The sequence below is a fragment of the Zootoca vivipara genome, chromosome 16, assembly GCF_965207765.1.
Source record: "Zootoca vivipara chromosome 16, rZooViv2.hap1.1, whole genome shotgun sequence".
In the NCBI taxonomy this organism is placed as follows: Eukaryota; Metazoa; Chordata; class Lepidosauria; order Squamata; family Lacertidae; genus Zootoca; species Zootoca vivipara.
The window spans coordinates 22,913,975-22,928,975 of NC_142599.1; positions in this window are offsets into that span (position 1 = coordinate 22,913,975).

Genomic DNA, 15,001 nt, shown 5'->3' on the forward strand with positions numbered 1-15,001 from the left:
GAAACCCCACTTTTAGAAGCAGTAGTAATCTTTATTTATATTGAGCTGTGCTCCTATGTGCATCCAACCTGGGAACAAGCCCCTTGAATACAGTGAAGCTATCTTCCGAGTAAAGACATCCATGATTAACAAATCTATTGTGGGAACTGTTCTCTGGACATGTGCAGAACCTACTACAGTCAGGAAGGACTGATAATAGCGTGACTCTTATTGTTTTCCTCTTGCTTGCAACTCCCAGAAAGAAAGAGAGAGGCTTAGAATTAAGTGTGCCTTTACCACGGCTGCGGTAAATGCTGTAAATAATTGCTACTAATTATGCTGTTGTAAAAATTTTGCAGAGCTACACGGCCCTAGAATTAAGTGGATCCTTGACCCAGGAAGAGTCCAGGTATCCTGGCAAGCAGACAAAGTTTAAGCGTCTCCTGCCCACCAAATAACAGAGACCAAACCAGGACGTGCGAAGCAAGGCACTTTTATTTTTGCTGTTGCAACAGGGTCCTTCCTCTCACACAGGAGAACAAGGAAGGAACCCCAAACAAAGATGTCTTGCCCTTAAAAAGAAATTTGAAATTGGTTTCAGCCCACCCCCCAGAAGCATCATCCATATGTCACAGAAGGGGTGTAGCCCAAGACCCCCCTCCCTAGATTCATCATAGGTACATCATGAAAGGGGAGGTCTGGTGGCAGTAATCTGAGCAGTCTGGACCCTGCCCCCTGCCCCCCAAAACCTAATCAACAAAATTGAGAGATATTTACATTTCCCTGTTTCCCAGCCAAGTTAATCACACCCTTTTGTCTGGCAGTCAGGTATCAGGATGCCAGGGATTATCACTTTAATTCCTGAGACAATGAGAAGGTTCCCCCCACCCCACTTCTTCCTTGCAGAGGAACACCTGGTCAGAGAGAGAGTCAAAATGGTGTCAGAAAGGCCTGTCTTCCTGTGCTGCTTCAGACATGTGCCTGTACATTCATGTACATGTTTTATGAACAATTATTATATATATATAGATATGACCTCAAAATTCTTATAACAATTCCCCATTTGGGGCTATAATTTTTCTTAAAAATTGTTGCCCCACAAAAGAATAACCAGATGTGTTGTTTTAGTACTTTGGGAGAAGCATTTCTCAAAAATGGTCTATGTATTACACTTAACAGGATGGTCCACCAATATTGACTGGAAAGTGCAGTTTGCTTGTTTACCCTTTTGTGTGTTCTCAGGTGTCAAAAGCTAGCTCTCCTCTGGTTGCACACCTCCAACGTGGCACAACAGCAACAATCCCTGGTGAATCCCCTTAGGGCTTTCATATTGACCATGTCGCCTGGCACTCACCATAGCTGCCACAGGTTTGGACATGTCATGAGAGAGATGCCTTTGCCTTGGGCTTTCTATGGGCCTTTATTATAGGCTCTGGCCTTGCACTGTAGGGAGTTGCCCAGTTGCTCTTAAAGGAAGAAAGCTACTTGCACCTTGGATACACTTGCCCAATTAGAACTGAAGCCAAATTAAAATTTATACAGCCCCATAAAACATGTCCAAATTAGTCAAATTTAACTCTAAAAGGGATCATTCCTGTTAAATCAAGACATAAATACCTTCATTTATCTGGTGTTTCATGGATCTTGGAGCTTATTCTTGGTAAAATGAGTAAAAACAAATTTAAAAAATGTGTAGAGAAGGTTGGCACACTGCAGAGTGCCAGGTGGGACAAGAAAATGTGGTCATAAGTTGATCTAATCTAAATACTGAACTATGCAATATCCTGATCCTTTAAAAGGCATACAATGCATGGCAATAATACAAAAAAAAACATTGGGACACTATACATTTTTTTAAAAAAAAAAAAACCCAACAATTAAACACAAAATTGGTTCACCTCCCCCTCCTTGTGGAAATAACATACTGTCAGACATAGTTCAATGTTTCTGTCGAATATCACGCAACATAAGACCTAATAATTATATATCAGTTGTATGTCTTGAGGCCATCATGATCTTGAGACAATTCCGGCTGCTTTTAAATCCTAGGGCACAGTCTTGAGGTCAAGGAGAGAGAATGTCCTTGCAATTCACTTTCCCCCTTTGTCCCAAAGTCATTTGACACATTTCAGTATTCCTATATAACACATAATGCACAAAACCTTCAAATTATTAATTATACGCCATTTGTATATCTTGAGGCAATCAGGTGAACTTGAGATAATTCTTGCTGCTTTTGCATGTATCTCCAACAAGGGGGTTTTCTTGTCTGCCTTCGAGTCACTGGGAGGAAGTTAACAGTACTTCTATAACAGCACTTCTAAACCTTGCTGAAACGTTATAGCTTTCTAGGTCCTCCTTCTTAGGTTGTGATCAAAGAGATAAAATGTCAATTTGGTTTCCTGTAAAACATCCTTTTGAAAATAGGCCTGCAGGGGGTTGGGGCCTGAAGATATAATTAGTTAAAAAATAATAATGATAAATAGTCAAGAAAGGGGAGAATATTCTAGAAATTTCTTCTTGGGGAGCTGCAAATAATATAAGATCATAGTTATTTAATTACTGCTGTTATTGTCTACTCAGTCAGTTTAATTTACTTCACCTAGTTTGGCTGTGGAGGAAACAAAGGACAAAAATTTTGTTAATTAGGACACAATCGATAAGTTATTAACATTTTCCTTATGTGGTTCTGAATTCTCTTTGAGGTTCATGTATCTTGTTTGAAAGGGATTATTATTATTATTATTTACAGGAAAGAATGACTTAGATGCTACATTTGTATGTACAGAAAGAAAAAGTAGAAATACCAAAAAAAAAAGATACAAAAATAAAACAAAATAAAATTTAGATTACCACTCACACAACAATTTTTACCTGGTTATTGTTAGAATAATTTCATAGACATAATGGAAAAACTGATATAATAAATGGAAGCAGATTATTTATAAGCTAAAGAGAAGCGCCAAAGAGAAATGAAATTACTGTTTGTATCTCCTCACTCCTCACTTTTTTTTTTTTTTTTTTTTTGCTGTGGAAGAAAAGAATTGGCAAAACACTCAATCATTGCTACATTAGAAAAGGGAGGGTTATATTAACATAGGGTAATGCTTCGGGGTGAAATGCAAATGGGAGATAAGTATCCATCCTGAGTACCTGCTAGGAAAGAAATGGAGCCTTTTGTTTGCATAGTCTGTCAACTGGTAGACAGCAATTTTCTATGAATTTCCAAGTGTGGAGGGGCTTGTTTAGGTGGCGTCCCCCCCCCCCCATTGGGAGATAATTTTGCATTAAGGTTCTGAAAGAATTTCTCCACACCCTGAATCTCAGTATTCTGCTGGAAAGGGAAAATTATTTCATGTGAAAATCAGTCAGGAAATGTTCCTAAAATGTACAGAGTTTTGCATGTTGAACTGGAATTGGCAGCTTCTAAACAGTTGATGGTTCTCAATGGTTCTTTATCTATTTATTTTTACATAAGGAAATTTAAATTTAAGTTTCATGTGCAAAGAATAACCTTGAACCTCTTAATTAATTTATAAACTACTCAAGAGACAGACTTATAGTAGTACTCTGCTATTTATACCTGTGGAAAGAATCTGGCATGTTAAGATTTTTGGAACTTGGCAACCACTTAACCTTGATGGACCAGTAACACACATGAGGTTGTTTTCCCTCAGTGGTTCAAAGCTTTACATTAAGAAATTTGAATAATATTTCATGAGCAGATTATAACCTTTTCGCCCCTTAGTTAAAACCTCATTTTTCTCCTCTATTTTCCTCTTCAAGCTGACATAGCCTCTGTGCATGTACAGAGTTCATGATTCGGCAGTCTATTGTACCATTTTTTAAAGTGCTGCACCTCTTGACAAAATTACCATCTGAATAAAGGAAGGGAAGGGGAAAGAGTAGATTTTAAAATAGGGTTAGATTTTACACAGAAACCCAGCAATTTACACTTCCACCAAACCAGCAACAAAAGTGGTGAAATTAAATTCTTTGGTCAGTTTAAATCAATTTCTTTAGCTTTTGTGTCCTGAGATATTTCTGACACCTCTTATTTCCTGTTCCTTGCTGCTTAGGAAGCAGGCTTATAAATCTTAAACTTTAAATATATAAAACTTCAATATCCAGGCAACCCAATATTTTCACCAGAAAGCTGCAAGAAAAGTTTGGTCAAATTAAACTCCTTAATGAAGTCATGGCACTAATTAGCCATGTTTACTGTACTATATAAACATCTCATACCCCAGGCAAAATAAATCTTGATTTGCCCCCTTTATCTACAGGATTCGGGGTGAATTCGTAATTGCAAATGTTTTCGTTTGTTTGTTTGTTTTTAATTAATTTATTACAGCCATGGCAGACTAAATTCTCTGCCCCCTTATCTATGGGTAATATGGTCATAGAGCCAGAATTCATAAAATCCTTTGCATTCTCATTGATTTTCAGCCTTACCAATTCCAGACAAAATTTTCTGGCCCTTTATTTACAGGGATGGTCAAGGCTCATTCTGCTTGATTATGAATTTGTATGTGCTTGAACTGTTGGCTGGAGTTTTGCAGTTAAAAAAAAATAGCTGACAATATGGTGGAAAAAATAACACCAGACATTCATTTTCAATGCATGATATACCATCTCTACCTCTTTCTGAATGGCACCTCAAACTCTTCATGCCAAACTTTAAAAATCTATCTTTCCATCCTTCTCCACCAAAGAGTAATGCTTGACTGAATTCAGGCCATTTCACTATACCACCAGGGTTTAAACTCACTTTTCAGTGCTTACAAACACATTTTCTCTCCCTCCTTTTTGCAAGTTTGGAAAGGGTTGGAAGGGATCTTGAGTAATCTAGTCCACCCCTTCTGAAATATGGGGATCTCAACACTATCACTGCCCTTAGGATACACATACATTTGAGTACAGACGCCTGACTGGGAAGGAAACACAGGCTATGCCCTATCACGGAAGCACATGTGTGTACTAAGGGAAAAATAAGGAAGGGGAAGATTAAAAGTACCAACGTTATATAGAAGCCTTTAGCAAACCTTAAGATTGGATAAACAGTTTAAGAGGGAATTTACTTCCTTACTAAAACCATTCTGTCCATTTGAATCAAGGTTAAAGTGACTCAGATAGACATTTGCTGGCTATGGATCCTCTACTTTTAATAACATTTCCCTAGAAGGAACACCATATTCCATAGTCACATGGTGAAACATTACATACAGAGCACATGGCTCCCTTGTGACACAGACCTTAAATATTGTGAGTTCACAAACAAACATTTTCAAGGTTACAATCTCCCTTTTCCCTTCCCGCTCCCCCTTTCTGTACAGAAAGGGGTAGGTATGCACATACACCCCACTTTTACTCTCTAGAGAAAGATTGGGAAATGTTCAAGACTTTCATATGTGCTTAAACTTTAACCCTTAATAGAGAAAGTGATAAAAACTTATATAATCACTCCACAAAAACAACAATTACACTCTTGTTCCAACTCTGAAAACCAATAATCTTTCCTTGCCAGAAAGCAGAGCTGGGCTGAATTTCAACCCATCACCACATCAGACACATTGCCTTTCACATAGCTCTAAAATGGGGGTTAGAAGGGACCCTGAGGTCATTTAGTCTAACCCTCTAAGATACAGGATTCACAAGATTTGAATGAAAATACCAACTTTATACAGAACCCTTGAGCAGATGAGTTGTTTTTTTTTTAAGAGACTGATATTAGGAGCCCAACAATAACCCTTCTGTCCAACACAATTGAAGTTAAAACTAGACTCAGATAGACAATTCCTGGCTATGGAAGCTCTACCTTTGACAAACAAATCACCTTTATTGGAATAGCTGTTCAATTTTCCTTTAGTCAATATTCATCTAGTCACTTGGAGAAAGACTCCCCTTTGGAGCCTCTCTCAATAACAAACATTTGCACACCTCATTCTCATATTTATAATGTTTAAGATTGATCGGTTCAACACTGTTTCTATACTAGAAATTTAAACAAGTTGGCAGTTTTAACTATGCACACTTAAGAAGGCAGTCTATGGATGTTGTAGCCAATTTAAACACACCCCATAACATTCTAAACCTTGAGTACATCTCTTATCCACTTATAGCTGGAGTTTATGAACATTTTCAAGTTTAAAATATTTTCAAAGCATTGAGCAAGCATTTTTAAACTTACAGCTCGTTATTTTCCTTCATCCTGCCCCCTCTTTTTACTTTTGGAGAGGAAACAATGGCCTTCTACAGCCTCTTTAAAACAAACCTTTACACACTACCTCCACTCTTTTAAATATTTGCCATGTTTTTGGGTTGATCAAGCCCTTACATAAGATTATTTAAGCAAGCTTGCCTTATTATTATATTATTTTAAACTATGCATGCTTTAAAAAAGGCAGTCTGTGGGTGTCATGGCCAAATTTTACACAAACCCCTAATTTCCTAAACCTGGATTATATCTCTCATTTACTTTAAGGGGAACAATGAACTATAGCAGACACAAGGATCAGACGCACATACACTTCACAGACAACACAGACAACATGTAACATGCAAACATATATAATTTTATACCATAACATACTTTGTAGGATTCCTCACAAAACTTTTCTCATTCAGAGTTCACCAGGGTTAATTTTAAAGCGGAGATTCACTGTATGTTAAAGGAACCTCCTGGTAGCCATTTCCCCTCATCTGGGTGGTCCATAGTAAAGCGGACCCAGTGTTTTTTTCTTACAAAGTTTTTGCAATTGGTTCCCTTCAAGCTTGTCCGCCCCAGGGATTTCGTGCCAATTTAAGAGAACGAATTGGAGTGGACTTTCATCCTCAAAGTCCTTACCGGAGTCAAGCCTCAGTTGTGCTTTGCCTCGGTTGGGAGTCTGGGAAAGGAATTCCTTAGAGTGGGTTGCACCCATTTTACTTCTGTCTTTTTATACTGCAGTTCTGGGTCCCCGACCCTGTTCCTGGACACTCTTAACTTCCCGAGTCTATGACTCACCCCCACGTCCTAGTGGTGTTCCTGCCTGCCGTTCGCGTGCACTAACTACTAGGCGGCCTGGTGCAGCTAAAACCCTATTGGAACCCTCCCACTGGTCATCAATTGCCTGAGGGTTCCACAGCAACTTCCTGCCTCTTACAATCTAATAGAAAGACTACCTGCCCTGGACGCTTGCCCACGCAATGCCGGGTGGTTAGCCTTGGAAGGAAGGTTTTTTGAAAAGAACGGGTGACCTTGCGATCTAGAACAACCCCGTCACTTCCCGGTGGGGATCGGGGGTGTCTAGGGGCGGCTTCACCCGAAGATTAAGAGCAGAGGAATAGGAAACAGAGCTGGGATAGCCAGATTCCCAGATTGGTAGAAAAGCGACAGTTTGCTCAGACTTCTGCTCAGTTTGGCAGAAGGGAGCTGGGACAGTCTTTCTAAGCTCTGCGTTTAACGTAAAGACTGTTGCCCGGGACCTCAGTTCTACTCTGTAACTGTGCCTGGCAGCCTTGCTGCAACTAAGGTCCAAAGAGGAGAGTAGAAAAGGATAGTCCAAGTGGAGAAATAGATTTTTAGTTGCTGTGGTTCTTAGCTCACCCAAGGTGTCCCCTTTTAATACTCACGACCGATCCTTTCAGTCGAATCCCGTTGTCTCCAGCTTCCAACTGGTTCCTAAAAAAAAACAGCCTTGTCCCTTTAAACGTTGCTTCGTCCTGGGGGTCCCGCTTGGACTCTCAATTACTACCAAGTGCCTCGGGTCCTGAGGTTGGTTTACCCCCCTGCAAAAGAGGCAAGGGCGCGCTGGGCTCCCCTTCCTCAGTGAACCCGGAGCTCAAGGCAAAACTGGGTCCCCGAAGTGGTCGCCAAACTGTTGTAAAAATTTTGCAGAGCTACACGGCCCTAGAATTAAGTGGATCCTTGACCCAGGAAGAGTCCAGGTATCCTGGCAAGCAGACAAAGTTTAAGCGTCTCCTGCCCACCAAATAACAGAGACCAAACCAGGACGTGCGAAGCAAGGCACTTTTATTTTTGCTGTTGCAACAGGGTCCTTCCTCTCACACAGGAGAACAAGGAAGGAACCCCAAACAAAGATGTCTTGCCCTTAAAAAGAAATTTGAAATTGGTTTCAGCCCACCCCCCAGAAGCATCATCCATATGTCACAGAAGGGGTGTAGCCCAAGACCCCCCTCCCTAGATTCATCATAGGTACATCATGAAAGGGGAGGTCTGGTGGCAGTAATCTGAGCAGTCTGGACCCTGCCCCCTGCCCCCCAAAACCTAATCAACAAAATTGAGAGATATTTACATTTCCCTGTTTCCCAGCCAAGTTAATCACACCCTTTTGTCTGGCAGTCAGGTATCAGGATGCCAGGGATTATCACTTTAATTCCTGAGACAATGAGAAGGTTCCCCCCACCCCACTTCTTCCTTGCAGAGGAACACCTGGTCAGAGAGAGAGTCAAAATGGTGTCAGAAAGGCCTGTCTTCCTGTGCTGCTTCAGACATGTGCCTGTACATTCATGTACATGTTTTATGAACAATTATTATATATATATAGATATGACCTCAAAATTCTTATAACAATGCTTTTATGACCTGTCAAGTAAACAAGAACTTGGCCAAAGCTTTATGGAATCCATGAGTGTTTTATTGGCTTCTGTGTGAAGCTCAACCTTCATTAAAAGCTTCCAGGAATTGTGCCGAGACGTAACTCTGCTTGATCACACATGTAGTAAAAGTGTGCTGGACTGCATCTTTTGTCATTACCAACGGAACTGTCCTACCATCCTGGGTCTGATGCTCACAACCGGCACAACCTGCTTGCAACAGGTTGCTGCATACTCCTTGAATCATGATTTCCCATGGGAATTAAAAGCTCAGTTCCTTATATTTAAGAAATAAGCAAATCTATGGATTGGAAGGGCCAGTCCATCCTTTATTTTGGCCTAACTGCTCTTATCTTGGTGTTTGCCCTCTGTATGTATGTTTGTGAGAGAGAGCGCATGTGCATGATATCATTTGGACCAAGGGTGCTTCCAGACCACCTGTCAATTGAGCATTCATCCTTATTTGTTGTTGGTGGGGAGGTCAGATGATGTGCCAAGCAAGCGTTGCCCACGCTCTCCCCTCACCTCCCTTATTGCAAAAAGTCTGGTCCTGTTGGAGAAAGCAGGTTTGTTGTGCAAGACATCCCAGTCAACCTTAATTGCACAGCTTGAATTTGCTGGAATGTGGTTTGAAGCAGCAGCTCAGAACCATTCCTCCATGCCAGTGGTTCCCAACAGGTGGTCCGGGGACCCCCAGGGGTCCGCGAGCTATGCCAGAGGGGTCTGCAAGATGCTATTAGAATAAAAAATATATAATATATATTTCGTATGATAACAGATTTTTTGTTTTGGCCGCTTCCTGCATGAGCAGAGTCTAGCGCAAAACTAGAATTAGATAGAGGCAGTAGTTCTGCTGTATGCCGTTAGGTGGCGCTTTACAAACACTACTGTTTTGCAAAGAGGCAGCGCGCGCATTCTACTAACGCTCACCTCCCCAAGATGCTTTGTGCGCGTCGGCTTCATTTGTGCGCTACTGCGCAGGTACCCTGTCTTCTCCATTCCCCTCCCTCCTCCCTGGCGCGCGCTGCTTCTTTGCAAAACAGTAGTGTTTGTAAACAAAGCGTTGTTTTTCACGGAAGCTACAGTTCGCGTAGTTAAAAATGGACCGTTGGTTAAAAAGTGGTTCATCTCATTAAGAACTGAAAATTAAAACTAACTGTATACTGATGGGAGTACTCTGTTGTAACTGTAAAAAACATATAAATATAAAATATTGGCTCTCTTAATTTGGCTCTCACTTTTTAATTTTAGGATTAGGAATTAATGGGGGTCCTCGTCACAATAGCGGCTCGATGAGGGGTCCTCGAGAAAATTTTGTTGGGAACCCCTGCTCCATGCTGTCGCAGGCTCCCAGCTAAGGTCTGGCACAATGTGGAGCCTCGTGAGAGTCTCTGGTGTGGTGGGCATCGTGGTCCATAGGAGACCATGCAGCACATGAGCAAAGGAGACTGATGCAAATGAGAAGCTGTTGTCCCATGTGAGGTGGGACATCAGTATCTTATTCAGGGACCACCTGGGTGGAAGACACAGCCCTGTCACCATCAGAGGGTGAGTCTCCTGCAGTAACTCCATCTCCCCAGCCTCACAGACCTTGCCTGTCGCACTCTGTATCTTGTCAGCCTTGAAAGCTTCAGTTTGGCTGCAGCTCAATATCTCCCTGTTGCTGCTGCAGAAGGGGGGGACCTTCTATTAATTTAAAACGCCCTAAACAATGTGGGACACAGGTGACGCTGTGGGTTAAACCACTGAGCCTAGGGCTTGCTGATCAGAAGGTCGGCGTTTCGAATCCCTGCGACGGGGTGAGCTCCCGTTGCTCGGTCCCAGCTCCTGCCAACCTAGCAGTTCGAAAGCACGTCAAAGTGCAAGTAGATAAATAGGTACCGCTCCAAGCGGGAAGGTAAACGGCGTTTCTGTGCGCTGCTCTGGTTCGCCAGAAGCAGCTTTGTCATGCTGGCCACATGACCCGGAAGCTGTATGCCGGCTCCCTTGGCCAATAATGCAAGATGAGCGCTGCAACCCGAGTCGGTCACAACAGGACCTAATGATCAGGGGTTCCTTTACCTTTAAACAATGTAGGTTCAGGGCACCTCCACCCTTGTATCCCAGCTCGATCATTGAGATCATCTGCAGGCATGTCACTGGTCATTCCCTGGGATGGTGAGTTTCATTTGACAACAGAAAGAAACTTAAGGCCTACTCCTGTGGAACACCTTGCCACTAGAGATTCAGCAGGCGCCTAATGTGCCAACTTTCAAAACTTTTTCAATTCTGCCAGGCTTATATGCAGGCAATAAAGAATACAATGGTTAATTGATGTCTGTTTTTAACTTTTAAAATGTGGTTTTCCCTGCATGGTTTTATGTATTTCTGTAGCAAACTGTGTTGGTTTTTCTTAACTAATAATAATAATAATAATAATAATAATAATAATAAATTTATTATTTATACCCCACCCATCTGGCTGAGTTTCCCCAGCCACTCTGGGCGGCTTCCAACAGAACATAAAAATGCAATAATCTATTAAACATTAAAAGCTTCCCTAAACAAGGCTGCCTTCAGATGTCTTCTAAAAGTCTGGTAGTTGTTTTTCTTGTTGACATCTGGTGGGAGGGCATTCCACAGGGCGGGTGCCACTACCGAGAAGGCCCTCTGCCTGGTTCCATGTAACTTGGCTTCTCATAGTGAGGGAACCGTCAGAAGGCCCTCGGTACTGGACCTTAGTGTCCGGGCAGAACGATGGGGGTGGAGATGCTCCTTCAGGTATACTGGACCGAGGCCGTTTAGGGCTTTAAAGGTCAGCACCAACACTTTGAATTGTGCTCGGAAACATACTGGCAGCCAATGTAGGTCTTTCAAGACCGGTGTTATGTAGTCTCAGTTGCCGCTCCCAGTCACCAGTCTAGCTGCCGCATATAAACAGCAGTCTATAATTTTTTTCATATTTATATCCCACCCTTCATCATAAGATCCCAGGGCAGTTCACAGAATAAATGAATGAATTCATTTTTATGAATGAATGAATGAATATTGCTGTTGTCTTCCATTTGAGCTCTTCCATTGTCCAGTCTATGCTTACCTTCACTGAACACTGGAAGTTCCCATGGGATTTCCCTTAGAGCAGCTGTGGGGAACTTGTTTTCCTCCAATCCCATCAGCTGCATTGAGGAATACCCATGATTGAGGGTGATGGGATGCTCCCCATCTCTGCTTTAGTGGACAGAGAACAGCTTGCAGGCTCAGAAGGACCAGCAAAGTCTGGCCGGCAAGTGCTGACATTGGGACCTGCCATTTTAATTGCCCCACAATGCCTATGAGCCCCTGACATAGCGTTGCTCCAGAGTCACTCCACATTGGGGGCCAAGAGGCACTGCGTGGAAAGTAAGATGGGCTTTGCCCCCTTACTTTGGATGCCCCCTTACGATGGGTAAGTAATTAATAAATGTCTGGAATAATGAATGCCGAGCCCGATTGTAGTATGAACAACGATCCTCATGTCGGGCAGGCCTTAAAAGACAAAGCAGAAGATGACAGAGGAGTCATTTCACTTTTTTTTTAATTGATTGCAATGCAAACAGGCATAAGTATTTTTCTTTTTAATTCCATAAAACCAGAAGATCCGAACTATACAGAAAGAAGGTGCATGCTTTAGAACAGTGTGGATACCTCGCAAACAAGAACAGCAGTCAGTCCATGAAGAAAGGTGCTGAGCATATTGTACAAACGGCAGAGACTTGGCAGCATCAAGAGCTCGGAGGTAAAGGAACGTAAAATGTTTCCGGCCGCTTAAAGCACTGATAGGATTAAATATGACCTGCCCGCCCCCCCACCCTCCAAATTATCATACATTTGTGTGGTGTTCAAAATGAACCAGGCTGCCCATCCAGACCAAGGAATGCAACTGTAATTTGTCCATCCGTTGTTTATTAATGGCAGTGATGATAATAATAATAATAATAATAATAATAATAATAATAATAATAATAATGGCACAGTGACACAAGGGAGCTGAGCTGAAGAATACGGAGAGGAAATTGATCACATTAGCAGGTGCTTGGGAGACCTGTACACATTCAGGATTGTACTCACCCATATTACAGTAGTACCTCTACTTACGAATAACTCTACTTACGAATAACTCTACTTACGAATGGAGCTCCTTCCGCCATCTTGGATGTGGTTTAGATAGGATTTTTTTCTACTTACGAATTTTTAGATAGGGTTGCTTCTACTTAATTTTTTTTTTATCCCAATGCATACCTATGGGATTTGACTTACAATTTTTTTCTACTTACAAATGTGCGTTCGGAATGCATTAAATTCGTAAGTAGAGGTACCACTGTATATCATCGCCCTACACAGGCAAATGCATTTTTGTTCTTGCTTGAACCAGAGGACACTTAGGTCTAATTTAACCTGCTGAAGCCAATGGGAGGGAGCAGAGGAGAGTTTCCCCATACAATATACAGGGTTCATTCAATAGCCTGGGTACAGATTTCTGTTTCAGTCTGTACCATCTCTGCATGGGGACATTTCTGTTTCAATCCGCAACCCCTTTGCACTGGAACATGTGGATTGGGAAAAAAATGAAATGTGCACACTGCCACTGCATTGTAATGCTTGATTTCTACCACTAGGTGTTGACACAGCGCGCTGCGCACAGCTCAGAAACAGCACCTCGTGACAAAACAAGCATCAACTCATAGAACAAAGATCCCCCTTGAAAACGGCTGTTCTCTCGTTCGCTTTGTGTAGCAGGAGCCTGGAAAACCTCTCCCGTGAGATGAAACTGCACTTTCTTTTCTACAAACAAGCAGCAGAGCAAGGAAAGGGGGCTTTCACTGAAAAGGGACTAGAGCAAAGTGTGGCTGGTTGCTTTTTTTGTCTTCCTTTTCTGAGGGGAGCAGAATGGAGCAGCAGACAAAGTCCAAGAGGTTCAATGGTAATGTTTCCAATGTGTTTCAATAACCGTCTACAGGGGAACTTGTTCAGCTTTCACAAATGGCGCCGTCTCTTTGAGCATCGCCTGCCGTGGCGTGTTGTTAAACGTGGGTGTTGAGCAAACTGAGCGATTTGTGGGCTTATTGCTGCCCCTCCTTATGATCTGGCCGTGTTGCAATTTCTCCCACTTTTGGCAGGTTGCTTTTTCAACCTCTCGAGAGACCGGCGAGCCACATGGGATACAAACAAGGTAAAACAAATGTTCACATGCCTTTGCATGTTGACTCACAAACAATAAGCTGGCTGGCACTCCGGACTTCCAGTTGCACTCACCCATCTTAAAAGTGGGGTGGGGGGGATCCTCTTGGCAGCTGAGTGTGTGTGTGGGTCACCTGATGTGGGAAAACAATGCGACGCTATCACAGTGCGGTGGTTCCGTTCTATTCTTTTGCGAGGCAAGAGGCTGCGTTTGTTATTTGATCGCAAAGGCATGGCATGACCAAGACTTTGTGTCTGTGGGATGCATGGGATTTTGGACTGAGCCAGAATGTGGGAGATTCTCGCCATGCCGAGTTAGACTAGAGGAGGGTTGGGGGTACCTGCGACCCCTCTGGGTGTCGCTGGACTCCAACTCCCACCATCCTTGACCTTTGGCCATGGTAGCTGGGACTGATGGGAGTTGGAGTCCAGAGACATCCGCAAGGCCCCCCCCCCCCCGTTTCCCACCCCTGTGCTAAGGATTCCAGCCATCAGCCACCTGGTTGTACCAGTTTTGCCACTATGCTTACAAATCAATGTAATCCTTGTCTACTCAGAAGGAAGTTCCCATGGGCCATCTTACTTCTAGGTGTGCATAGCAATGGGTGGGGAACCTCTGGCCTAGGGTCCACACACAGCCCTCCAAGTCTCTCTCTGGCATTTGAGACTCTCCCCAGGAATTGCTCCTCACTCCATGAGTCTTTCCCCCTGCCTTGAAGTCTCTGTTGCTGCCTCCTGCTTCTCTGCATGGAGGTCACAGAAGGGTGTGTGAGCATGAGCAGAAAGTCGCTTACTATGCAAAGGGAAAATTTGCATATGTTGCTCCACCCACCTTCGCCCCTGGCTCCGCCCACCATGTGGGGACCCCAGAAAGTTGCCAAACAAGGAATGCGGCCCTCGGGCTAGAAAATATTTCCACATCTCTGGTGCATAAGACCGCAGCACGAATCAAACCAGGGGGCCTAAACCCAAGCAGGGTTTTGTCATGGCTTGGGTGTTGTTACCAACGAGAGCAATGTGTCCCGTTCAAAAAGCACATGCTTGAGGCCCCAAGGAAACAGCTGCCTTGCTCTGCCAATCTCATGGTCAAATGACTATAAGCTTCCAGGAGTCTTAAGGTGGGCAAAGGGAATTCACAGTCCACCTTTGGGGAAGGGCTGTAGCTCAGTGGCAGAGGTCCAAGGTTCAATCCCCCAATGGCCTCTCCAGGGAGGGCTAGCAGAAAATC